The 26,474-nt window shown below is 49.6% G+C and overlaps 1 protein-coding gene across 1 annotated transcript in view; it reads left to right on the top strand.

Moving 5' to 3' along the window:
- The first annotated feature begins 5,087 nt into the window (after nt 1-5,087).
- Nucleotides 5,088-26,474, top strand: part of STXBP6 (syntaxin binding protein 6) — a 377,445-nt gene continuing 356,058 nt past the window's right edge. The window contains exon 1 of the mRNA XM_069209042.1: nt 5,088-5,826. The gene's annotated coding sequence lies outside the window, so the exon portion shown is untranslated. The remainder of the gene's footprint in view (nt 5,827-26,474) is intronic.

Raw genomic sequence — 26,474 nt, 5'->3', positions numbered from 1 at the left:
TAGTGTTAGCAAAGGCTGTCTCATGTAGATGTCTCTTGTTGCTGGGCTCTCTGCAGTACTGACAGGTGTTGTCTGATGCTGTGGAGCTCTCAGTAGTGCTAGCAAGGGCTGTCTCCTGTAGATGTCTCTTGTTGCTGGGCTTTCTGCAGTACTGACAGGGGCTGTCTCATGCTGTGGAGCTTTCAGTAGTGCTAGCAAGGGCTGTCTCCTGTAGATGTCTCTTCCTGCGGGTGCTGGACTCTCTGCAGTGCCGACAGGGGCTGTCTCATGCTGTGGAGCCCTCAGTAGTGTTAGCAAGGGCTGTCTCCTGTAGATGTCTCTTGCTGCTGGGCTCTCTGCAGTGCTGACAGGAGCTGTCTCATGCTGTGCAGCTCTCAGTAGTGCTAGCAAGGGCTGTCTCCTGTAGATGTCTCTACCTGCGGGTCCTGCACTCTCTGCTGTGGTGACAGGGGCAGTCTCGTGCTCTGAGCCCTCAGCAGGGTTGGGAAGGACAGAGGAGGGTCCCTGCCTCACAGACCCGCCCCCTGACTCTCCCTCTCCCCGGGCTGTCTCCTGTAGATGTCTCTTGCTGCTGGGCTCTCTGCGGTGCTGACAGGGGCTGTCGCATGCGGTGGAGCTCTCAGTAGTGCTAGCAAGGGCTGTCTCATGTAGATGTCTCTTGTTGCTGGGCTATCTGCAGTACTGACAGGTGCTGTCTGATGCTGTGGAGCTCCCAGTAGTGCTAGCAAAGGGCTGTCTCCTGTAGATGTCTCTTGTTGCTGGGCTCTCTGCAGTACTGACAGGGGCTGTCTCGTGCTGTGGAGCTCTCAGTAGTGCTAGCAAGGGCTGTCTCCTGTAGATGTCTCTTCCTGCGGGTGCTGGACTCTCTGCAGTGCCGACAGGGGCTGTCTCATGATGTGGAGCTCTCAGTAGTGCTAGCAAGGGCTGTCTCATGTAGATGTCTCTTGTTGCTGGGCTCTCTGCAGTGCTGACAGAGGCTGTCTCATGCTGTGGAGCTCTCAGTAGTGCTAGCAAGGGCTGTGTCATGTAGATGTCTCTTGTTGCTGGGCTCTCTGCAGTGCTGACAGAGGCTGTCTCATGCTGTGGAGCTCTCAGTAGTGCTAGCAAGGGCTGTCTCCCGTAGATGTCTCTTCCTGCGGGTGCTGGGCTCTCTGCAGTGCTGACAGAGGCTGTCTCATGCTGTGGAGCTCTCAGTAGTGCTAGCAAGGGCTGTCTCATGTAGATGTCTCTTGTTGCTGGGCTCTCTGCAGTGCTGACAGAGGCTGTCTCATGCTGTGGAGCTCTCAGTAGTGCTAGCAAGGGCTGTGTCATGTAGATGTCTCTTGTTGCTGGGCTCTCTGCAGTGCTGACAGAGGCTGTCTCATGCTGTGGAGCTCTCAGTAGTGCTAGCAAGGGCTGTCTCCCGTAGATGTCTCTTCCTGCGGGTGCTGGGCTCTCTGCAGTGCTGACAGAGGCTGTCTCATGCTGTGGAGCTCTCAGTAGTGCTAGCAAGGGCTGTCTCATGTAGATGTCTCTTGTTGCTGGGCTCTCTGCAGTGCTGACAGGGGCTGCCTCGTGCTGTGGAGCTCTCAGTAGTGCTAGCACGGGCTGTCTCCTGTACATGTCGCTTCCTGCGGGTGCTGGACTCTCTGCAGTGTTGACGGGAGCCGTCTCAAGCTGTGGAGCTCTCAGTAGTGCTAGCGAGGGCTGCCTTCTGTAGATGTCTCTTGTTGCTGGGCTCTCTGCAGTGTTGACAGGTGCTGTCTCATGCTGTGGAGGTCTCAGTAGTGCTAGCACGGGCTATCTCCTGTAAATGTCGCTTTCTGCGGGTGCTAGGCTCTCTGCAGTGCTGACAGGAGCTGTCTCATGCTGTGGAGCCCTCAGTAGTGCTAGAAAGGGCTGTCTCCTGTAGATGTCTCTTGCTGCTGGGCTCTCTGCAGTGCTGACAGGAGCTGTCTCATGCTGTGCAGCTCTCAGTAGTGCTAGCAAGGGCTGTCTCCTGTAGATGTCTCTACCTGCGGGTCCTGCACTCTCTGCTGTGGTGACAGGGGCAGTCTCGTGCTCTGAGCCCTCAGCAGGGTTGGGAAGGACAGAGGAGGGTCCCTGCCTCACAGACCCGCCCCCTGACTCTCCCTCTCCCCGGGCTGTCTCCTGTAGATGTCTCTTGCTGCTGGGCTCTCTGCGGTGCTGACAGGGGCTGTCGCTTGCGGTGGAGCTCTCAGTAGTGCTAGCAAGGGCTGTCTCATGTAGATGTCTCTTGTTGCTGGGCTATCTGCAGTACTGACAGGTGCTGTCTGATGCTGTGTAGCTCCCAGTAGTGCTAGCAAGGGCTGTCTCCTGTAGATGTCTCTTGTTGCTGGGCTCTCTGCAGTACTAACAGGGGCTGTCTCGTGCTGTGGAGCTCTCAGTAGTGCTAGCAAGGGCTGTCTCCTGTAGATGTCTCTTCCTGCGGGTGCTGGACTCTCTGCAGTGCCGACAGGGGCTGTCTCATGATGTGGAGCTCTCAGTAGTGCTAGCAAGGGCTGTCTCATGTAGATGTCTCTTGTTGCTGGGCTCTCTGCAGTGCTGACAGAGGCTGTCTCATGCTGTGGAGCTCTCAGTAGTGCTAGCAAGGGCTGTGTCATGTAGATGTCTCTTGTTGCTGGGCTCTCTGCAGTGCTGACAGAGGCTGTCTCATGCTGTGGAGCTCTCAGTAGTGCTAGCAAGGGCTGTCTCCCGTAGATGTCTCTTCCTGCGGGTGCTGGACTCTCTGCAGTGCCGACAGGGGCTGTCTCATGCTGTGGAGCTCTCGGTAGTGCTAGCAAGGGCTGTCTCCTGTAGATGTCTCTTCCTGCGGGTGCTGGATTCTCTGCAGTTCCGACAGGGGCTGTCTCAAGCTATGGAGCTCTCAGTAGTGCTAGCAAGAGCTGTCTCATGTAGATGTCTCTTGTTGCTGGGCTCTCTGCAGTGCTGACAGAGGCTGTCTCATGCTGTGGAGCTCTCAGTAATGCTAGCAAGGGCTGTCTCCTGTAGATATCTCTTGTTCCTGGGCTCTCTGCAGTGCTGACAGGGGCTGCCTCGTGCTGTGGAGCTCTCAGTAGTGCTAGCACGGGCTGTCTCCTGTACATGTCGCTTCCTGCGGGTGCTGGACTCTCTGCAGTGCTGACGGGAGCCGTCTCATGCTGTGGAGCTCTCAGTAGTGCTAGCGAGGGCTGCCTCCTGTAGATGTCTCTTGTTGCTGGGCTCTCTGCAGTGCTGACAGGTGCTGTCTCATGCTGTGGAGCTCTCAGTAGTGCTAGCACGGGGTATCTACTGTACATGTCGCTTCCTGCGGGTGCTGGGCTTTCTGCAGTGCTGACAGGAGCTGTCTCATGCTGTGGAGCCCTCAGTAGTGCTAGCAAGAGCTGTCTCCTGTAGATGTATCATCCTGCAGGCTCTCTGCAGTGCTGAAAGGGCTGTCTCATGCTGTGGAGCCCTCAGCAGTGCTGGGAGGGCAGAGGGGTTCTGGTGGTCTCGTGCAGCTGTCTATGGCTCCTGGGCCCTCAGTGGTGCTAGCAAGGGCTGTCTCCTGTAGATGTATCATGCTGCAGGCTCTATGCAGTGCTGACAGGGGCTGTCTCATGCTGTGGAACCCTCAGCAGTGCTGGGAGGGCAGAGGGGTTCTGGTGGTCTCATGCAGCTGTCTATGGCTCCTGGGCCCTAAGTGATGCTAGCAAGGGCTGTCTCCTGTAGATGTATCATGCTGCAGGCTCTATGCAGTGCTGACAGGGGCTGTCTCATGCTGTGGAACCCTCAGCAGTGCTGGGAGAGCAAGGGTGTTCTGGTGGTCTTGTGCAGCCGTCTATGGCTCCTGAGCCCTCAGTGATGCTAGCAAGGGCTGTCTCCTGTAGATGTATCATGCTGCAGGCTCTATGCAGTGATGACAGGGGCTGTCTCATGTTGTGGAGCCCTCAGCAGTGCTGGGAGGGCAGAGGGGTTCTGGTGGTCTTGTGCAGCTGTCTCTGGCTCTTAGTCTCTCAGTAATGCTATCAAGGGCTGTCTCCTTTGGATGTCTCTTGCTACTGGCTCTCTGCAGTGCCGACAGGGGCTGTCTCATGCTGTTGAACTCTCAGTAGTGCTAGCGAGGGCTGCCTCCTGTAGATGTCTCTTGTTGCTGGGCTCTCTGCAGTGCTGACAGGAGCTGTCTCATGCTGTGTAGCTCTCAGTAGTGCTAGCAAGGGCTGTCTCCTGTAGATGTCTCTTCCTGCGGGTGCTGGACTCTCTGCAGTGCCGACAGGGACTGTCTCATGCTGTGGAGCTCTCAGTAGTGCTAGCAAGGGCTGTCTCATGTGGATGTCTCTTGTTGCTGGGCTCTCTGCAGTGCTGACAGAGGCTGTCTCATCCTGTGGAGCTCTCAGTAGTGCTAGCAAGGGCTGTCTCCTGTAGATGTATCTTGTTGCTGGGCTCTCTGCAGTGCTGACAGGGGCTGCCTCGTGCTGTGGAGCTCTCAGTAGTGCTAGCACGGGTTGTCTCCTGTACATGTCACTTCCTGCGGGTGCTGGACTCTCTGCAGAGTTCTGACTGGAGCCGTCTCATGCTGTGGAGCTCTCAGTAGTGCTAGCGAGGGCTGCATCCTGTAGATGTCTCTTGCTGCTGGGCTCTCTGCAGTGCCGACAGGGGCTGTCTCATGCTGTTGAGCTCTCAGTAGTGCTAGAAAGGGCTGTCCCCTGTAGATGTCTCTTGTTGCTGGGCTCTCTGCAGTACTGACAGGAGCTGTCTCATGCTGTGGAGCTCTCAGTAGTGCTAGCAAGGGCTGTCTCCTGTAGATGTCTCTTCCTGCGGGTGCTGGGCTCCCTGCAGTGCTGACAGGACCTGTCTCATGATGTGGAGCTCTCAGTAGTGCTAGCAAGGGCTGTCTCCTGTAGATGTCTCTTCCTGCGGGTGCTGGGCTCTCTGCAGTGCTGACAGAGGCTGTCTCATGCTGTGGAGCTCTCAGTAATTCTAACAAGGGCTGTCTCCTGTAGATGTCTCTCCATGCGGGTGCTGGACTCTCTGCAGTGCTGACAGGGGCTGTCTCTTGCTCTGAGCCCACAGCAGGGCTGGGAGGGACAGAGGAGCGGCCCTGCCTAACAGACCCGCCCCTTGACTCTCCCTCTCCCCGGGAGAGGGCAGTCCTCCTCTCTCCCGCGCGGTGCCTGGAGTCAGCCAGTCCGTGGTGGAGGGTTGGGGGTGTCGGGAGCCTGCTCCGGGGTCTCCAGAGACTGTCCTTAGTGCTCAGGAGAGGAGCAGCAGAACAGGGAGAGCTGCAGGAAGTAAGTGCAGGGCCCCACCAGAGTAAGGAGCTGCAGGGGCCGTCCCGGCAGGAACAGGGGGCGTCAGGAACAGGAGCCTTCCCAACAGCAACATTCCCGGCAGGAACAGGAGCCTTCCCGGCGGGAACAGGGCCAGTGCAAGCAGGAACAGCAGACATCCCAGCAGGAACGGGAGCCTTCCTAGCAGGAACAGGAGCCTTGCCAGCAGGGCCTGCGGGTACAGGCTGCAGGAAGTGCAGAGCTGGGAGGAGGAGCTGAATACTGGGACCTGCAGGGGGTTGCAGGACGTGCTGATCCACGGGCCAGACCCCCCAGGCAGGAGCTGCAGGACCGTAGAGAGGCCCGCGCCAGCACGTGGACTGGACCTTGAGTAGCAGGAGGGTCACGAGAGGAGGTGCAGGAACTACAGGGAAAGGGGCAGGACTTGCTGGAGTGCAGGAACTTCACGCGGAGCAGGGACAGCCGGAGCCACGGGGACAGCAGGACCTGAATACTCCTGTGGGGAGGATGCCCTCTGCCACCATCCAGTGACCCCATCACCAGTGCAGGCCTCGTGGGGCTGACCCCCTCCTCACAGGTTGGTCCACCCCCTCCCTTTACAAGCCAGTTTTAGCGTGTGTGCATGGGGTTAGGTTGGGGTGTGCAGGGAGGAGTGCCAGGTCAGGCTGAGGTGAAAGCAGGGCGATGGCGACACTACGCAGGGGCACTGGCAGGGCAGCGCCGCTGCTTGAGGAAGGAGGGGGCAGAGGTGGCTTTGGTTAGGTTGTTGGCTATGCAGGGAAAAGTCCCGAAGATGACGGTGCGTGCAGTGAGAGGCTAGGGAGTAGGGGGTCTGTACATCACTGGTTTAGGAATACCCATAGTGTGCAGTGAGAGGCTGAGTAACAGACCGTGTGTGCTATGAGAGGCTCCGGATCAGGCGATGTGTGCAGTGAGAGGCGCAGGAATAGACGGCGTGAAATGTGAGGGGCTCCAGAGCAGCCAGTATATGCAGTGAGGGGCTCCAGAGCAGTCAGTGTGTGCAGTGAGGGGCTCCTGAGCAGTCAGTGTGTGCAGTGAGAGGCTCCAGAGCAGCCGGTGTGTGCAGAGACAGGCTCTAGAGCAGCGAGTGTGTGCAGTGAGAGGTTCTAGAGCAAACAGTGTGTGCAGTAGGAGGCTCCAGAGCAGCCAGTGTGTTCAGCAAGAGGCTCCAGATCAGCCAGTGTGTGCAGCGAGAGGCTCCTGGTCAGTCAGTGTGTGCAGCGAGAGGCTCCAGATCAGCCAGTGTGTGCAGCGAGAGGCTCCTGGTCAGCCAGTGTGTGCAGCGAGAGGCTCCTTAACAGCCAGTGTGTGCAGAGACAGGCTCTAGAGCAGCGAGTGTGTGCAGTAGGAGGCTCCAGAGCAGCCAGTGTGTGCAGTAGGAGGCTCCAGAGCAGCGAGTGTGTGCAGAGACAGGCTCCAGAGCAGCCACTGTGTGCAGTAGGAGGCTCCAGAGCAGCCAGTGTGTGCAGGTAGAGGTTCTAGAGCAAACAGTGTGTGCAGTAGCAGGCTCCAGAGCAGCCAGTGTGTGCAGTAGGAGGCTCCAGAGCAGCGAGTGTGTGCAGAGACAGGCTCCAGAGCAGCCAGTGTGTGCAGTAGGAGGCTCCAGAGCAGCCAGTGTGTGCAGTGAGAGGCTCCAGAGCAGCGAGTGTGTGCAGTATGAGGTTCTAGAGCAAACAGTGTGTGCAGTAGGAGGCTCCTGGTCAGCCAGTGTGTGCAGCGAGAGGCTCCTGGTCAGCCAGTGTGTGCAGCGCGAGGCTCCAGATCAGCCAGTGTGTGCAGCGCGAGGCTCCAGATCAGCCAGTGTGTGCAGCGCGAGGCTCCTTAACAGCCAGTGTGGGGCCCCAGAGCAGCCAGTGTGTGCAGTGCGGGGTTTCAGAGTAGCCAGTGTGTGCAACGAGAGGCTCCAGTGTGTGCAGTGAGAGGCTAGAAAGTAGCCAGTTTCGGGATAAACTGTGTACGAAGCCAGGGGCTCCGAAGTAGCCATTGCGCCCAGCGAAAGGCCCGGAGCAGATGACGTGTCCTGAGAGAGGCTGCGGAGTAGCCAGTGTGTCCAGCGAGAGGAGGAATCTTGTGCAGTGAGTGACTCTGGAGTGAACCGTGTGTGCAGGGACAGGGTCGGGAGTAGACGGTGGTGCAGTGAGGGACTCGGGTGTAGCCAGTGTCCGCAACAAAGGCTCCGGAGTCGCCAGCGTGTGCAGCGGGGGACTCGGGTTTAAACCATGCGTACAGTGAGAGGCGCAGGAGTGGACAGTCTGTGGTTTAGGAGTATACAGCATGTGCGGCGAGAGGCTCGGGAGTGGCCGCTGTGTGCAGTGAGAGGCTTCAGAGCAACCAGCGTGTGCAGTGACACTCCAGAGTAGCCAGTGTGTGCAGTAGGAGGCTCCAGAGCAGCCAGTGTGTGCAGTAGGAGGCTCCAGAGCAGCCAGTGTGTGCAGTAGGAGGCTCCAGAGCAGCCAGTGTGTGCAGTAGGAGGCTCCAGAGCAACCGGTGTGTGCAGTGAGAGGCTCCAGAGCTGCCGGTGTGTGCAGTAGGAGGCTCCAGAGCAGTCAGTGTGTGCAGTGAAAGGCTCCAGAGCAATCAGTGTGTGCAGTAGGAGGCTCCAGAGCAGCCAGTGTGCGCATCGAGAGGCTCCTTAGCCAGAGTGTGCAGCTAGTGTGTGCAACCGGTGTGTGCAGCGAGAGGATCAGAGCAGCCAGTGTGTGCAGCGAAAGGCGGGCTCGGGACTCAGTAGACGCCGTGTTCAGTGAGAGGTTCGGGATAAACTGACTGTGTGTACGAAGCCAGGGGCTCCGAAGTAGCCATTGCGCCCAGCGAAAGGTCCGGAGCAGATGACGTGTCCTGAGAGAGGCTGCGGAGTAGCCAGTGTGTCCAGTGAGAGGAGGCATCGTGTGCAGTGAGTGACTCTGGAGTGAACCGTGTGTGCAGGGACAGGCTCAGGAGTAGACGGTGGTGCAGTGAGGGACTCGGGTGTAGCCAGTGTCCGCAACAAAGGCTCCGGGGTCGCAGTATGTGCAGTGAGTGACTTGGAAACAGGCTACTGTGTGCAGTGAGGGGGCTCAGGAGTGAATAGTGTGTTCGACGAGAGGTTCAGGGCTTGCCAGTGTGTGCAGTGAGGGGCTCAGGGGTAAACGGTGTGTGCAGTGCGGTGCTCCAGGGCGTGTCAATGTGTGCAGTGCGGTGCTCCAGAGCGGCCAGTGTGACAAGTGAGGGTCAGGTCTTGTCAGTGTGTGCAGTAAGGTGGGTCAGGGCTTGTCAGTGTGTGCAGTGAGAGGCGCAGGAGTACACGGTGTGCACTTAGTGTTGTGTATTTTAGACAGAGAAGGGGGCGGGGTTTATCTAATGACCTAGTGTTTATAAATCACATTCTTCCGTGAATGGTCCTGGCCTGGGTTACCTTTCCAGAGGTCCTGGCCTTGGGTAGCTTCATGACACACCCGGTGACGTCTCGCGGGAGGAATAGAAAGGCGAGCAGTCCCCTGGGCGGATTTACTGCGCAAAGCGAAGGGTTTATGTGTTTAAAAATCACATTTCTCGTCTCCTCCGTAAGGTTTTTTTGTTTTTTTTTTGGACTCGGGTCTCGGTACCCCGCCTCTTAATCACAGGGCTGCCTCGGGGAACACACGGAGGTCACCTTGAAGGTTGTAGCCCCCAGACATTCTAATCTGAGCCCACGGGATGCCAGCGCGCCCATCTCTGCTTAATGGTGAACCCCAAAGTGTGAGTTCACAACAAAACATCAACGGAGAGTGTGTCACACTCAACTACACACCTGGTGTGCACAACTCACATCCAAATGTTTTCCAAAATAGAATCTGCTTTTTTTTATATTTGATAAGATATTGAATGCTTTATATTGACTTTCAGATATTTCAAGGTGAAACATTCCATGCTCGCGCAGGTGCCGCCGATAATTGTGCACTATTGGGGGGTCGGGGGGGGCTTTAGTCACTGTCATGTGCCCCACCTCAGTGGTGGGCTCCCAGGCTGGTCTCCACCACGTGCTCGCACCTTTCATGATCCAGCCCTAGTGCCCTGAAGTAACCGCAATGCAACACGCAGCGCTCTACAACATTGTTTAATGAATAAATACCTACATCAGTGCACGATCCCTGCTTTGGAGGCTGGAAGCAATGGAGTAATATTAGCCACCCCCCCCCCCCAATACTGTAATGCATAAGAGTTGTGATCATTGCATTTAGCCTAATCTCTGATGTAGCAAAATGTCTCAGCAATGCCCAGTGTTCATCAGAGCTCAGTCTTGAAGATTTGAGCTCAGTCACTATAACATGAGGCTGCCCTGAATGAATCAAGGTGGCCTGTTCCTCAGATAACCAACGCATCTTATGATGTAGCTTGCACGGTGGTGAATGAATGCGTCATCCTAGGTGGATGTGGCTCCCTCACTGTGGAGTGAGAGTATTCAATGATTTAATAGCAGTTTGGCAGCAAACTCCCCTCTGGACATTTCTATGGTAAGATCCTCATTTCCCAACTATTCGCAAGGTGGGACCTCCACCGTCTCCACGAAAGGAGACACATTTTCAACGAAGGCATCCGTGCTGAGAACTTTGGCAGTGGTACATTATGGTGGACCTTGTCAAAAATATGGGAATATTTGCAGGTGAGATCGCGAAGTACACTAATGGCCAACCCAACATTGGGACGAGCTGGAAACCCAGCCCTAGAGGCAGCTCGGTGTCGGTATAGCACATCCTTTCATCAAGCCAGCTTGCCAGTTCACCCAAGAGACTGTTAGCAAATATCTGGGATGTTGGATGGAACCAGTTGATGAATACTGGGCACATTTTTGCAATCACCATTTTTTATGAATCGGCAATGAATGTGTTTTTGCCAAGCATCAGGTGTTGGCTGATACCCCAATACTGAGTTATGAAGGACCTACAGCAGGTGATCCAGTTCTGATGTAACAGCTCAATGTCCTTTTCAGCTGAAGATCTACTTTTCAATCTCCTTATTCCAGGCCCTAGGTTTGTCTAGGCTCACACCTGCTGAGCTTCGAGGATACCCCACCTCCAGGTGATGGTGGCCTCTAGAAATATGTATAACATATCAGTTAAGAATCACTAAAGGAATATCATGGCAGGTCCTAGTTTAAGAGATGGATTTGCTATAGAGTCCTAAAATAAAGGCATTCTGTATTCTTCAGATACAAAATTATGTGCAATTAGAGGAATTTGTGTATCCGCTCTCCCACTAATCCCCATTCCCCAAAGGAGATAGATTTGTTTTTAAATTTAAAATCAACACCTTAGCCAAGTTTGGATTAACTAATCACTTGCAGTAATTGGTTCTGATGGGTCAGGAAGAAAACATGGAAGAAGAAAGGGTTTAAAGTCCATTATTTATTAGGCGAAAATTCTTCACTAAAATTAAGTTCCAGAAAGGCTCCTTTGAAGTATCTTGGTGGTTTAACCTCTTTATTCTCACCTCCTGCCCCCTAGAGGTAGAAGATCATTAGCATCCGATGCAGCCAAGTTGTTCAAATGGTTGTATGTCAGAATATAATTGTCTAAACATCGTCCCTTTATCACCTAAATATTGTTTGTATAAAAATGCCAACACTAGATGGAGATTCTTATTATTAATTCTAATGGGGTAATCATTTTGTAAACTACATTTGGGACACAATATTTTTGTCATATGATATTTAGGGAGCAACTGACTGATGTCACCTAATTTTGTTTCTTTTTCAGTGAGTTTTTTATATCTGTACTTATGTTTTACAAGTGTTTTTGTTTTTGTCTGTGTCCCAAAAGGAGAGTCTGGTCAAATTATAATTCATTCAAAAGATCATTCTTATGCTCCCTTGTCTCTGTGTATAGTCATCAAATTTACTTTGTAACTGTTCTTGAAATTGATTTTAAAGATTGCACCTCCGGAGCAATACTTATTTATTGTTGATACACAATTTTTCTGAGTGCTGGTAAACCACACCAGTCCTTGTTGTCTCAACCCAATATAAGGATATTGCAGATTGTCTCATCTCTACACTGTTTGTGAGCTTTACACGGTTCTATCTAATAGTATGACCTCTCCTAAATTCATTCACTTGACCCGGGAGAAGGTCCTTGATGTAGAAAATGCTACCTAATTATTCTGTAATACTTTCTGGTTGTAGTTCCTTTCAAATTATGGTCTTTTGTGAAATTCCCTAAATAGGGCGTAATTTAGATATTGATGGACGAGTTGCTCCATAAGTGGTGACTGATATCCCGTCCACCGAAATAAAAATCCCTTAGGAAATAATGGAATTAATTTTTCGGCAGACGGGATATCCATCACCATTGTGAAGGAGAAACCCGTCCGCAGAAATCTAAATGAGGCCCTTAGTCACAAATGATTGGCCGGAACGGCCATAAAGCCAGCTCTGGGCATGGCTTTTCTGTACGGCATGTAGGATCTAGTAAACTGTCATGTTCTTACTGGCCGATTGGGGATCTCGAACCATATTTGTCAAACATGATCAATGTTTTTTTTCAAATTGGGATTCACAGCTACGCCCTCAGAGTTTATCCTCCAGATGATGGGTGCCTCAGATGTATCTTTTAAAATAAGGACATTCAAGTCCCCTCTAGTCAGTAAGAGATACTTGAAAAGGATCCAGTTTTTCCCATCCAGAATCAAATCCCAATTAAGAAACCATGATGAATGTTCTGCTGGTATGTGCATTTTAAAAATTAGCAAAACCAGAGGTGTGTTTTGCAACCTTTAGCAGACATGGAACATTCTGAGATGAACCAAACCCGAAGCACTATATCCGCATTCTGTCACTGAGCCTCAGGTACTCGCCTGATGGATTTGATGTTAATGGCCAGGCTACCTTTTGCCTGTGCTTGGAACCTATTTCGGCAACCTGCAAAAAAGTTAGTAAAATTGTGAACATCAGGATGCAAAGTAACCCCAGCTCTTTCCAGGCCTGGTGGATGATAGGGAATTAAAAAAAAAAAAATCTTTAAATCTTCCAGTCTGAAGTCCAGCAAGTTTCCAGGAAGTGATTCTAAAATCTCATCTTAGTGGAACGTTGAGTCAGTAATGCACCCACAAACCCCCATATTGTAATGCTCCTTCCTTCCAATGACCCTCTAAAAAGTCCCAACTGTTACCGCCGCTGGTGACCCCCTCCAACCCGATGCCCCAGGTTTTATCATTCATTTATGAGGTGTGGTCAGTGGCTGTGATCTCAGCTCTCAGGCGGAAGTTTCCTGAATCGCCCTCTTTTGCGAGCCCCCCTTGGTACATCTGAAAGGGAAGTGCAACAAAAAACGCAATTGTCAAGTCAACACACTCTGGGTTTGTAAGTACAAATAGTGCAGAATCTTTTTTTTCTTAATACAATTTAAAGTGCCACTGGATTTCGCTTGGGGGCTCTGGTTTTAATAGCACTTTTTATATTCCCCCCCCCCCCCCCCCCCACCCTATGCCCACAGCTGTGGAACCGCTTAAAAAAGCGCCAACATAACCCACCGTCTTTTGACACCACAGCTCTGCGTGTGTGTGGAGGGGGGGAGGGAGGGGAAGGGGTAATCTTCGAGCTGTGCAGTTTATTGGGATTTTCAGCAGCAGACGCATCATTCCCTTTTTGCTGTACGGTCTGTTTTCTAGGGCTGGGTGATGTTGTTGTTCGGAAAGCATTATACACATTATTGGGCACAAGGGGGGGTGTAGATGCAGGAAGCCTCAGATATTGGCATGACAAGCCCGACACATAGCTAAAGGCATTGCTTGGGGGGCCACAGCAGGTTGCTCTGCAGGGGCCCTTGGTCGGAGTTGTCAGTGGCATGGCAGTCTCGTGGGCTGCTGGGTGGTAGAGTGGCCCAGCCCCCACCCCGTGTTCTAGGAGTGGGGTGGGTGAGACCCAAGCTTCCCATTTGCCTGTCCAGAGGCCTAGTGGTTTTGCTGGGTAAATGTGGATCCAGTATGCTGTATATGTACCCTATCATTTGGCACTTTAAAGCAGCCCTGGCTTCTTTTTTATTTGTCCAAACACACTGCATTCTGGGACTTGTAGTTTTGTGCTTAGTTAAGGGCTCCAAATCATGCACGCAAAGTGCTGTTGGCTAAAAAAGAGGGCTGGCTGTAAGTGTTGTACCTGAGCTGGGGCTTCCTGACAGGTGTGGCTGTGCTCCAGGGGGCGCTAGAGGGATGACACTCCCAAGTAAACCCATTAACCCCCCCCCCCCCCCCCCCCCAATTCACAAGAAGATGTTTCCATTTATGTCTGTTTGCCCGCAAGCTCTGCGGAGTAACCTCGCTTGCATTAAGACTGACGAGCATCTAAAATTGACAAGTGTAGGGGGGGGGGGGTCAGCAGGTGAGGATGATGATGGCCCCCCCCCCCCCATCCATAAATGACCAGCAGGGTGCCTATGACGCGCCCTCTGCCGCTAAAGCCCGAGCATGCAAGCTGCCATCAGGTGGCAAGAGTCAGAAAATGAAAGGCAAACTGACAATAATTCTGCCTTCCTGAGAAAAGTGAAAATTCCGTGCAAACTTGTACAGACTGGGCTGTGTAGTATTTTCTTCTGGCTCCGGAGCCATTCCTCACATGCAGCCCTAAATGAGACCACGTTGTCTGAGGACACTTAAATAAAGGTCCTCCCACGGGCCATCTTCTAATTCACATGATAAGATGGCTATGTGTGCCAGGTATGAGACTTCTGCAGGACACTGCTTGGGACTGTTATCCTTCTAGGGTCGATAACATGAGACACATTCGTTTGACTTGTTATTTATAGTGCTACAAAATGTGATATGCAGTAACACACAAAACACGTTTTTTTATATATATGTGTGTTTAATGAAAGAAAAAATGTTTCAAAGTAAAGTACAGTTACAATGGACGTAGACTGCAATACTTAAAAAAGAAAGTCTCAAAGTACCTGAAGCCCAACTTGTTTAAAACCCTCACATCATCTGGTCTACCAGTACCTTCAGTATCCGCGAGTGCTGCAGGGCTCCTCGGTAATGACCAATCAGCATCAGTTATGACTTCTGCATCAGTCTGTCGTGTCAAATCTGCGGTACATCAGCACCTCTGAATGACGTGTAATTGTTGTAGCCCGTCCCTTCCGCATTCCTGACTCCTGTTAAGAACAGTGCATTACAATTCGACGGTGGCCTAAAGCATGATTTGCCCCCGGTCCAGGAACCCGAGTACTGAGGTGATGCTGCACTCGGAATGTTTTACCCTGTTAATTTTGCCAGATATTGGGTTGGAACGAGCAAGACTCAGCAGTAATTGGTGCATAATCTCCAGTGCTGCGGATTATTCCATATTCAACCTATGAAAATCTGCATCAGGCAATTTCCCCCTATTTAATACCTGGGGGTGCAGTCTTGGAATAATGCAAACCTTGGGCCTCTGAATCCGGCCATCTCTTCCTAGAGGGCCCAGTGGAAGGATCTGTATTGTGCAGTGGTTCCCAACCTTTTGGCTTCTGTGGACCACCACTTCGTGTCTATTGGAACACGGGGACCCCCACTGACTCATTATTGGAATTTGGGAACCCCCCCCCCACCGAATAATTAGTGGACGGCAGGGACGCGTCCCAAACATTGTTGGTTATTTGAAATGCAAAACCATACACAAAATATACTAAAACAAGCATTCATCAAACACATACGCAAGTGGTAACACATTATATTTAATTTGCAAACAAATATATATAACAGTAAATAAAAAAATACAAATTTAATAGGAAGGTTGGAGCTTTTCCAAATTCAATTGAAGCCACACATCGTCCACACTATATCCTGTTTGACGCACCTGCCCAGCTCCCACCAATCAAACGGTACTAATTTAATTTTTAGCCTCCAATATCAAGTTCCTTGACGTTTACAGTACTTTTTAAATGTTCAATTGTACAATTAGCCACTTTATTTATATACACGTTATTAATCTGTTACTATTATTTAATTTTCTAAGCAGTCGTGGACACCCAGGGGCCCCCTGACCACAGGTTGGGAACCACTGGTGTAGTGCGTTCAGCTTGGAGTAGAAGTCTGAGAATGTATTCTGCCAATGTTTGTTTAGTACAGAACCAGGACTTGGAAGGCTGTTTCCTTTAATTAAAAAGGCTTCACTTGTATATCCTAAGTTGAATCCTGCAAGTGTGATACTGTTAAATATACACCTGTTTGTTGAATTTACATTCTGTGGTCTGAGTACATGTGGATGTTTAAATGTACTTTTGTTGATAATGTTTGAATAAAGCTGCGCTCACGGACTGTTTTTTGTTTACTAAATCAGTTGGGTGGTTGGCTAGGTCAGATTCCATATGTTGGAAATAGAGAGAATCAGAGTTTAACATTTTCTTTACTGAATGCCTATATTGTTTTGGCCAACTAGTAATCCGTCTGAAAACTTGCTTGGCTAGTAAACCTCTCTGTGCTGCCCACACAGAGACTGGCTGAATATAGACCTGTTCTTCTTGTGCGCCTACACTATGATTAAGCCTTAAACTTGTTCAGTTGTTTTGTTGGCGAGTGACAAAGGCTTTTTTCACTGTCCATATGGTCCACGTAGATCACACCTGCATGTCAAGTTAGGTGAAATTTGATGGGAACAGTTTTGAGAATTGGTGCTTTACATAATCTGTGAATAAACCCGTATTCGATCAGTGCTCAATAAACGATTTCAAAAGTGATCTTTCTCACTAAGAAATCCTTGATCAGCTTTTCCCCCAAATGTATGCTGTGGCCTTACCTGGATCCCAGGAGGGCATCTCATAGCTGGTGAACTTTGTTCGAGGGTTTGGAAAGTTAACTGTTTGAAAGCTTTGCAATATTCCAACAATACCAATGTCTGTGGGCCCCGTTCATGAACAAAAACTGAAAAGTACAGGCACAGATTTCCACTGCAACCTAAGCATACTTTCATTTTTTTCTTAATGAACAGTAACAGCAGTGTACCTGGAATGCGAGCAAGCCACAGGCTTCCAGGAGTACTCGTTGGGACTGTCGTGACACTTTGTTTAGGAGGCTTCTGTTCCCCCTGTGTGGAGTTTTCAATGCGAAAAATTGTGCACAGTGGAAATGGTGTGTCCTGTGCTTCTAATGCTTTTTTTGTCTTCAGGGGAAGGCATTTTCCCCTGAAGAAAAACCTTCCCCTGCAGCAAATCTGAGGGTGATTTCTCCCCCTCACTTCTGGGAAGAAGTTATTCCAGGCCTTGGACCTTCCAGGGTAGAAAGAGACATAGAGGGATTTGAGAGCCCCCAAGAATGTGCAAGTTCGTGGGTGTACCCAAAGATTCAAGCCAATAACTTGGAACTGGTATTATGTGACCATAGGAGTTTGGCATATATATTTTTTAAACTGCCTCTACATTCAGTCACTCAAGATGTATAAAGCACAGCAAATCACCTGTGAGGGCCTCAAGGCGCTGGAGTTGCTAGCTGCTAGGGAGTAAGCGGGCAAAGCACTTTATAAAACCTCTGGTGCGCAGGGACGTCATCATCCCGCGAGCCAACCCTGTGTTACTGGTTCCGGTGAGCCGCTTACGTCCCTTGGACCAGTACTGAAGGTCCAGGGCTGGTGCTCTGGAGGGCTCAACGGGTGCTATGGCTGCCGTGGCTGAGTGACCACAGAGAAGACCGTTCTCTGCAGCTGGACGCCCTGCAAGCCTTCAGGCAATAGAATGGGAGTGACTTCAAAGACGCAGGCAAGATTACAACTCGAAGCCCCCCGACATGATCTTCATCTGGGAGACAGTGATTTCTCAAGTGATGTTCTAAAATATTACTATGTTCAGGCTCTGTTATTCATAATGTGACTTCCACAAATGTTGGGTTATGTTGGAAGGATTTGTTTAGCGCGCTTATCACACGAGGGGTTGAGGGCACTTAAGTGGATAATTACGCCAATCGGGCTTCTGGTTGAGTAGCCAGATCTTCAGTTTCTTGCGGAATTCAAGAAGGGATTGGCAGGTCCAGGTGTGGTGTGGAAAGTTGTTCCAGGATTTGAGAGTAATGTAGGAAAAGGAGAGTCCGTGCACCTGCGGATGCGGGGTATATGCACATTGGAGTGAGGCTGAGCGCAGTTGCCTAGTGGATTGGTGGAAGCTCAGGCGGTGGTTGAGGTAGGCAGGTCTGATGTTGTGGAGCGTGTTGTATGCTTGGGTGGGGAGTCTGGATTGGTAGCCAGTGGGGCGTGATCAGTGCTTAATTTAGGTGCCCAAAGCCCTCCTCATAAACACAGCTGCTGCAATTAAATGTGCAAGCACGGAATACTGATGCAGCGAAATCCTGAAGCCATCTAGGGCCTCTTCAATCCATTTACAGCCACTCCCTTCCCCTTCAGCTCACTCTTGCAACTTTCTCCTTTCTCCCTTTGTGACGCTTTTCATTTTTCTCTCCCTCCATCTTAACCATATGTGTCTTTTGCTCGCAATAAATGCTTGAGGCAGAAAATTAAGCACCGGCCCTTAAAAATAAGTGCTGGTGCTCCGCACTGGAAACAACCAGCACAAATTAAGCACTAGGCGTGATATGCGCATTGCAAGGGATGTTAAAGGTGAGTCTGACGGCGGCTTTCTGGGTGTTTTGGAGTCTTTGTAAGAGTTGATTCATCATGCAGACCTAGATTGTGTTGCCGTAGACTAGTCTGCTGGTGATGAGGGTCTGGGTGACTGAGCATACGTAGGATGAAGATACAAGAGGAGGTGATAGCATTCACTTGTTTGGTAATTGTGACTCTGTTGTCCGCTATGATGTTGAGGTTTTTGCGTGGCCAATTTGGGCGGGCGTGGGCCCCAGGTCTGTTGGCTACCAGGAGGAGTTCCATGGAGAGGTCTTGTTCTGTTGAGCTGCTGCTGCGAAATAATGAGAATAAATAATTCATCAGGAGTTTTAAAAACACTGCTGAAAGGAGCTCTACTTATGACCCAAGTCCTTGTAATCATTGCAGTTGACAATTTGTGGTAACATAGCACCTCCAACTTCAGAGCTTGTACGTTTTGGGCATGCTGCATGGCCGAAATACTCTGGTGTGCGGTAATCTCTTGGCAGGGTGATGCATATTGAGTACCACACTGTGTTGCCATAATACTCTGGCCTGCAGTAATGTCTTGGCAGGGAAATACTTAGTGAGTACCACGCTGTGTAGCCAAAGTACTCTGGCATGTGGTAATCTCTGGGCAGGACAATGTTTGAGTACCACGCTCATTAACCATAATTCTCAGGCCTGTGGCAAGCTCTGGGCAGGACAATGCTTAATGAGTACTACGCTATCTCTGGGCAGGATAATGCTCAGTGAGTACCACGTTGTGTAGCCAAAATACTCTCAATTGTGGTAATCTCTAGGCAGGGCAATGCTTAATGAATACCACACTTTGTAGCTGTAATACTCTCACCTGCGGTAATCTCTGGGCAGAGCAATGCTTAATGAATACCACACTTTGTAGCTGTAATACTCTCACCTGCGGTAATCTCTGGGTAGAGCAATGCTTAATGAATACCACACTTTGTAGCTGTAATACTCTCACCTGCGGTAATCTCTGGGCAGAGCAATGCTTAATGAATACCACACTTTGTAGCTGTAATACTCTCACCTGCGATAATCTCTGGGCAGAGCAATGCTTAATGAATACCACACTTTGTAGCTGTAATACTCTCACCTGCGGTAATCTCTGGGCAGGGAAACGCCTAATGAGTCCCACGCTCTTTAGCTGTAATACTCTGCCCTGCGGTAATCTCTGGGCAGGGCAATACTTCTTGAGAACTGGTCACAGGGCTTGGCCGGTCGCCCCCTTGCCCTCTAACATTACCCTGCACACAGTACAGATTGGATGCTGGGCAGGGCCAATGTTTCTTTCAATTACACCCAAGATTACTAAAGGTTTGTAATAATTTCTCATTGAATTTAAACTCTCCTGTCTGGGTCTGAAACAGCGGGTCTTACAATACCCTCTGCTGAGCTGTGCTCACACCACATCCGACTTCTTGGCACACCTGTGTTTCTTCAGTTGTCCTAAATGTGGGTGTCCTCCTGATGACGTCCTGCAAAGGGGGCTCTGGATGGGTGGGGTTAAGGCCATTTATAACTTTCTTTTTTCCAAGTTGAGCGCGCTAACTCCAGCCTCCTCTCGGTGCCAGGCGGTGCATGGCACAGCACGGAGGGGGCAGGGAGAGAGCGTGTGCCTGCCTGTTTGTGTCCAGCGGGCTCCCTCCTGCTTGGGCTGCTGAGTGGGGCACCTGCTGGGGTTACACAGATACAGCAGGGGGATGAGAGCTGGGCCAGGGGCTGGGGTGCCCAGAGGGGTGCCAGGCGCGGAGCTCTCCGGGGCCTAGGAACCCACCCCCGGGCAGCACCCGGGCCCCGTCTCGGCCACCCCAACCTCCAGCAGCAGCGCAGGGCAGGGTGCAACGCTTCTTCCTGTGGGTGCCCGTCGCATGTTGTCCACATGACCATCACGTGTACAGTACTGGAATATATAGAACGGGGTCTCTTCTGCGCATAACGTCACCCCGCCCCACCCCGCCTGCCTCACAAACTCCTTCAGAGTCCATGGAGGGGCGAACACGAGTCTCTCTCGGCCTCGCTGAGACCTTCTCTTCTGCATGCAGCTCTGCAGCAGGCACATGAACCCACCATGCTATCTTACTGTAATGAGCCCTCGTCACAGAGCCCACACCTGCGCCATATTGTTTTATCTTGAGCGGTATTGCTAACTTTTCTGATCTAAACGGATAGGCAGCCCCTGCCTGCTTCTGTCCCTTGGTTAGCATGGGTGTCTCAGCAGGGGTCCCTTCCTTGACCCCTGGGGCTCGGAAGTACACTTGTTACAACCGCGCCTGCTTGAACCGACTCCATCCCGGGCTTTGTGGGATGCCGAGCGACAGGCAGAGCTCACGAGGAAGAGGCAATCTCTCATATGTGCAGTGCTTTAAATGGGCCGGTACTGTCCGGTACGGAGTACCGACACTTTTATTATTTTGGGAGGGAGAGTACCTCCACCTCTCAAGAAAAACTTAATATTTTTAATTGGAGAGTACCGGCACTTCTCGGAAACAAGCAGGTACCCTTCACAGAGTACCTGCACTTCTATTTTTCGATTTCAAGCACTGCTTATGTGCAGTCACTTGGAACAGTGGTCAAAGTGTGTGTGTGTTTTGAAAGGCATACCTGCCCATACTTTTTTAATTTAAGAGAAACGGTTCCCCTGCTTTTTGTGATAAGACAAACCAGGCACATCTTAAGGATTTTGGGGAGTCCTGTTCCGAACATTTATGATCCAGATTTCAGCTCTTTCATGCCCTTTTGGCCAGGTCACTGACAGTGCGCAGACGCACTGGTCAAAATTATAAATGTGTACATGAAATATTTAGGAATAGGGATGTGTTTTCAAAATTGTAACACAGCAGCTGCTCACTAATGTTGTTGCAAATAATCTCTGTGACACCCTCCCATTTCTCATATGTGAGGTCCTGCTTTGATCTAAAAGAAAACAATTTTTATGGATGTTGCATAAAACAGAACATTTCTCTGCAAAATGTCTGTAATAAACACTCACACATCGCCCACAAAAAAAAAAAATGAAAGGCAAACGGTATTTAAAACAATTTGTTGAAGGTCAGCAGAGGCTGGAACCCAGGGCCAGAGCCCACTTTTCCCACGGCTTACAAGGTGTCTGAGGATGCAAACCTGCCTGGAAGATGGTTGAAGTGCTTCAACTGAAGTGTGAGGGAGGCAGTCTGCAGTGCTGTGAAACCAAGGGAGGGTCAGGCTGCTAAACTAGTCTTCTTGCCAGGTTTCCAAAAATCTACTTGACCACTGACATTGGAGAGGTTGAGCTATTTTTAGATTCCACTGGACCCCACTGGCCAGTGGGACAAAGAACTGATGTTCTGTTAAGTCAGAAACTAAATTAGCAATTAAGATGCCTTTAAATCTTATTCTTGTCACATTTGCTCTGTGTTCAGAGACAGAGGTCAAAAGTCAGTTTGCCTTCTTGCAATGCAAATACTTTCCCTTGTGACTGCAGAGTTCCAGGATTTTGTGAGGTGAACTGTCTGACCTATGTAAAGTGAAAGGCTTTTGGTATCAGATTTTTCCTAACACATAACATTTATATAGGAAGTCAACTTTACAAACATTTCAAAATATTTCAGTAGCAGTGAAAGACTATTTTTTTTGTACTTCTGTGTGATGAAAAAAATATTTTAATAGAATGAAAACAAAGTCACTTTGTGATGTGCAAATGATAACTGTTTTCTGAAACCCAATTTTCACAGATTATTGTTAATACATTATATAGTTTTATCAGTAAAGCTGCAAGTTGGTTGGAAGATTTTTGCACATTTCTTGGAAATTTACTGTCTGTAAATGACAGTGCACTACCACATCATGCTTTAGTAATATATTTATTTAAAGTGAGTGTTTAAACATAAACTGAGAAACTCTCCTGCCCCGATGGCAAAGCTATTAGTAAACTAAGAGGCAAGTCATGCATGGATCATGTGTACCCTATATGTGGGCTTGATTTATTTTACATGGATCAAACATTTGGTGTATTTAATCAAACAAAAGAGTTTTTTTTTACAGCAGAAATGCTGAACTCGAGAGACAAGATGACGGCCATGTTCGAGTAAGCTGCTGTAGGGAGCCGCCTCCCCTCACGACCCGGGCAGTGCAAGCGGGTTTGCCCACTCCAGGAACTGCGGGATTCGTATGCAGCCGTACTGATCGGCATAGTGTTGGTGCGTTACCGGCTGTGTGACAGCGTCGGTCTGCGAGGCCGCTTCAGCTCTGTCGGAATGTCGGTGTGCAGACGTGCTGGCAGTAGAGGAAAGGGCTCACAATGGTGGAATTGGTTCCGGGGTTCGGCAAAATCCGAGATAGGTGTTTGGAGCGACAGGAGTAGGTGAATTTCATTACGATGGCTCCTAAGAACCCCCGCAGCACTTGAGCGAAACCTGGTGCCGGTGCGAGTGAGAGGAGACAGCCCCTGTCCCTAAGGGCTGCATCCAATACTTGGCAGAAGCCGGTCCCCAAACCTCAGGGGACATTTCTCAACAAGCGGTTGTCTCAATCTGTGGATGCCAAGCCTGGGGCTGGAACTAAGGATGACGCACACCATAGTGAGGGGCAAACTATCCCTGAGATGTTTACAAAGCCCTAAACATACAAAGCATCTACCCCACCCAGTCAGGAGGGCGGCAACTATCTCCATAACATTGTCGCAGTCACAGGAATGTTTGGAAGGCGGCGATTCTAACATCGGGCTGGCATACCCTGCAAACAGCAACAACCCCTCTGAGGTCAGTGCTGATATAAGTGATTTTAGTGATCATATGAATGCAGCTCCAGAGGGCTCTATCTTGACTGGACCACGTGACAAAGTTCTTAGTTCTAACTTTTGAGGGCTCCCCAGTCGTGATTGGGAGGGAGGGAATTGCACCCCATATGTTCTGATGCACAGTTGAAATGAAAATACAGTGCTATCACAAGGCACAGAGAATACAAAGTAGAACGGTGAGGTGGCGCTTGCTCACTCGCAGGAAGGTGAAGGCTTCGGGAGTCATGGGAGTAGTCATGAACCTACTATCAGTACTAGGTCCGTGAAGGATGCTGAACCCGGAAAAAAGGAGGTAGCAGAATTTTTTTTCTCATTATCGGATCAATCCGGGGACGCGAATGACTCTAGTACGTCAACTGAGCCAGAGTCCAAAAGTAGCTTCGCTGCCTCTACGGCCTCCATGGGTGGGGTGGAATGAGACAATGTCCATGAACGGAGTTAGGAAAACCAACCTCGCGAAAATTAATACGGACAAAACTAAGGAGAAGAAGAAAAAGAAAAAGTCTGCAAGAGGGGCAAGAGCAATGTCATGGGACTATACAGCTTCTTAGCAACTTCAAGATAACTCCGATAATCTGCTTAAGGGCCCCGTGGATCCAGGCCCTGGTTTTGCAGAAAACTGTGAACTTCCTTCTCTGCACCTTATTTATCAAACAATTCTGTTTCAACATAAACAGATTCAAAGTGATAATAAGAAAGCCAGGCTTGCTAGCATGAAGCTACAAGTTTCAATAAGTAAGATTGCAAAGACTTGCTCAGAGATTGGAGAGCGTATCGCTACAATAGAGACCCGCACTAGTAGGCTAGAGGCTGATGTGGGTGCAGTGGCACAGCAGCCAGCCGTGCATGAGTCGCAGCATACAGACATTCAGAGGAAGATGGAGGCTTTTGAAAATCAGCAACGACACAATAATCTGCCTATTTTTGGGATTCAAGAGGGAGTGGAAGGCCACAATATGAGGGTTTACATTGTTAAACTATTCAAAAGTGCTTTTCTCGAGGTAGAAAGCTGGGCTGGGAGAAGGAGATACAAAGAGCCCACTGGTTTCCATTGCATCTGAAGAAACAAAGGGAGCGGAAGAGGCTACGGCGAATCCGTCACGACCAAGCGCTGTAATTGTTTATTTTGGTAACTATTTGCTGCGGCAAGCGGTCTTTGAGAAAGCCCGCCCTGACTCAAAAATTAATTGCAAGGGTGTTTCTTTTTTTTTTTTTTTTTACTCGCCCTATTGTCACACCACTGTGGAACGGCGCTGGCGTTTGAGGCAAATGATAAACCTTTTTCAGGAGAAAGGGGTAGAAGCATGTCTGTCGAATCCTGCCCATCTCAAAACTGTGTATAAGGGTACGATATGGGTCTTCTCTTCAGAAGTTAAGGCCAAAGAGTATTTGTAAACCCTGACTTGGTTATGGTTGGCCAAGGGCCCAAGCGCACTGGACTACAATTCTTCTGTATCATGAGAGCGGTTGCCGGAATTTGTTGTAATGTTTTTAATATTTCAATTTTTCCTGGGTGTTTAATATTAAGTGGCAGTGGGGAATTAGGATTTTAGGATCATAAGAGGCCACCGGGTTTTGGGGGGAGGGGTACCTATCCATCTTACAGACCTTTAGTCTGGTTGTCTCATTTGGTAGGAGTAGAGGGAGAGTTTGGGTGGGTGGCGGGTACTGGGAAGGGTGTGGGCCTGGGGGTTTTATAGGGGGTGGGTGGAGGGGGTCAGGAAGGGTAGGGAGGGGGAGATGCACAGTAAGCCAATGGTTTGAATTTAGTACATTTATAATTGGAGCTGCAGTGGTTCAGGTGTTTGTAAACAGAGATTTAAATGGGGCACGGTAGTATTCCGTGATTTCCTATGATAAACGCTAGTGGGCTAAATGACGGCACGAAAAGGAGTTTTGTAGCGTTAAGGAGATGCATATTATTGGCTCCAAAAAGCATTTGTTGCAAATTCCTGGGTATCAATTACTGGCCCATACTGCTCAAGGAACTACAACAAAGGGTGTAGCAGTAATGGCACAACACAAATTGATAGAAGTTGTCAAGAGATCTGCGGACAAATTGGGTCGATGGGTGATTCTGGAGTGTATTATTGGCACATCCAGATTTACTTTGTGTTCTAACTATGGATCTAATTTTTATGAGCCGGAAGTAATTGACTTTTTTAATATAGAACTTGCAGCTTGGACCTTACTGATTTATTATCTGTGGGGATTTTAATATACACATTGAAAGCAGTATGCCTTGGCAGAGTCGGGTACGGTACACGGGGAGGAAACCGAAAGTATTTCAGGCTTTACAAACTTTGGTGCAGAGCCATGGACTGGTAGATGCTTGGCAGCAGTGTAAGGCTCCTGATCCCGGGTATACTTTTTTCTCCTATCCACATAGGAAGTCTGTTCGGTTAGACTATTTTTTTACTGTCGGCTTCACTGTGTGAGGGGTTAATGGTTGAAAAATACCCAAGAATTATGTCTGACCATAGCCCCTTGGTGATAGAAATTTCTGTATTAAGTAAGGAACCACATGCTAAGAGCTGGTCATTTAACCGGGGGCTGCTGTTGGATCAGGCATATGTTACACATATGAAAAAGTGGATACCAGATTTTTTTGAAAGCTAATCTGGAGTCTGCTCCTATTGGGATGGTTTGGGATGCCTTAAAGGCAGGAATTTGAGGGGAGACTTTAAGTTACAGTTTAAGCAAGGAGAAATTGTGCTCCAAATTTATAAGTGCTGCCCAGGACGAGTTGGTTATGCTGGCATCACAGATTGTGGAGTTGGCCAGGAATAACCTTCTTTTGCAATAAGTTTTGAATCAAATTGCTGTAGTAAGGGCCATAATTTCCCAGTTCTACTTAGAGCGGGATGTTATTAAGGCTCAGACATGCAGGCAGGAATCTTATGAATTTAGTGACAAGGTGGGCAGGCTTTTGTCTTACAAAAGATGACTAGAGATTTGATGGACAGATAGTTAAGGGGATCTCGGCAGTGCTAAGGGTATTTCAAGAATATTATTGTACATTATACCAGCAGGAGGCCCACGATCCCCATGCCTTAGAACACAGGATTAATCAATATCTGGGCGAAACTCTTGGAGGGAGGCTGCATGAGGATGAAAGGTGTCAATTAGAAACCCCCATTACATCTGAAGAGATCATCACAGCATTGAGCTCCTTGCCTAGTGGTAAGGCCTCTGGCCAGATATGAACCCCTTGGAGTTTTTTAAGGTATTTTTCAGTGGGCTGAAAAAAGGAATTTCTGATATTGTCTAAGGCGGTGCAGGATGTATCATGGCTGGCTGCTCATATTATAGTTTTCTTGAAAATAAATAAAGACCCTTTATTATCAGGCTCTTATCGCCCTATCTCTTTAATTAACGGGGGTGCTAAACTCTATGCCAAGTTTCTTGCAGCCAGCCTCAGTCTGGTGATTAGCAAACTGGTTTCCCCATGGCAACATGGTTTTATTCCTGGGTGGGGCACCACTGATCATGTGAGGCGGGTCATTGCCATGTTAGATGCATCCCAGGCCACAGGGACACCGATGTCATTGATCTCATTGGATGCAGAGAAGGCCTTTGATCGGGTGAATTGGGCATACTTATGGGCAGTACTCCTTAAATATAATATAGACCCTGGGTTTATTAGGGCTATTCAGGGTTTATATCGGAATCCCATTGCACAAATACAAATGGCCGGGGTGGGTTCTGAGCCTATTCATATTACAAGGGGCACAAGGCAGGGGTGTCCTTGTTCACCTCTGCTTTCCGCACTTTACATTGATCCACCCATAGGAAGACTGCTAGATAACAAATTAATTAATCCAGTGGAAATGACCGAGGGCACTGTCAAAACATTGGCCTATGCCGATGATATAGCTATTGCATCACC

Source organism: Pleurodeles waltl, chromosome 9, assembly GCF_031143425.1.
Source record: "Pleurodeles waltl isolate 20211129_DDA chromosome 9, aPleWal1.hap1.20221129, whole genome shotgun sequence".
Taxonomy (NCBI): domain Eukaryota; kingdom Metazoa; phylum Chordata; class Amphibia; order Caudata; family Salamandridae; genus Pleurodeles; species Pleurodeles waltl.
This window is presented reverse-complemented; position numbering and strand designations above follow the sequence as displayed.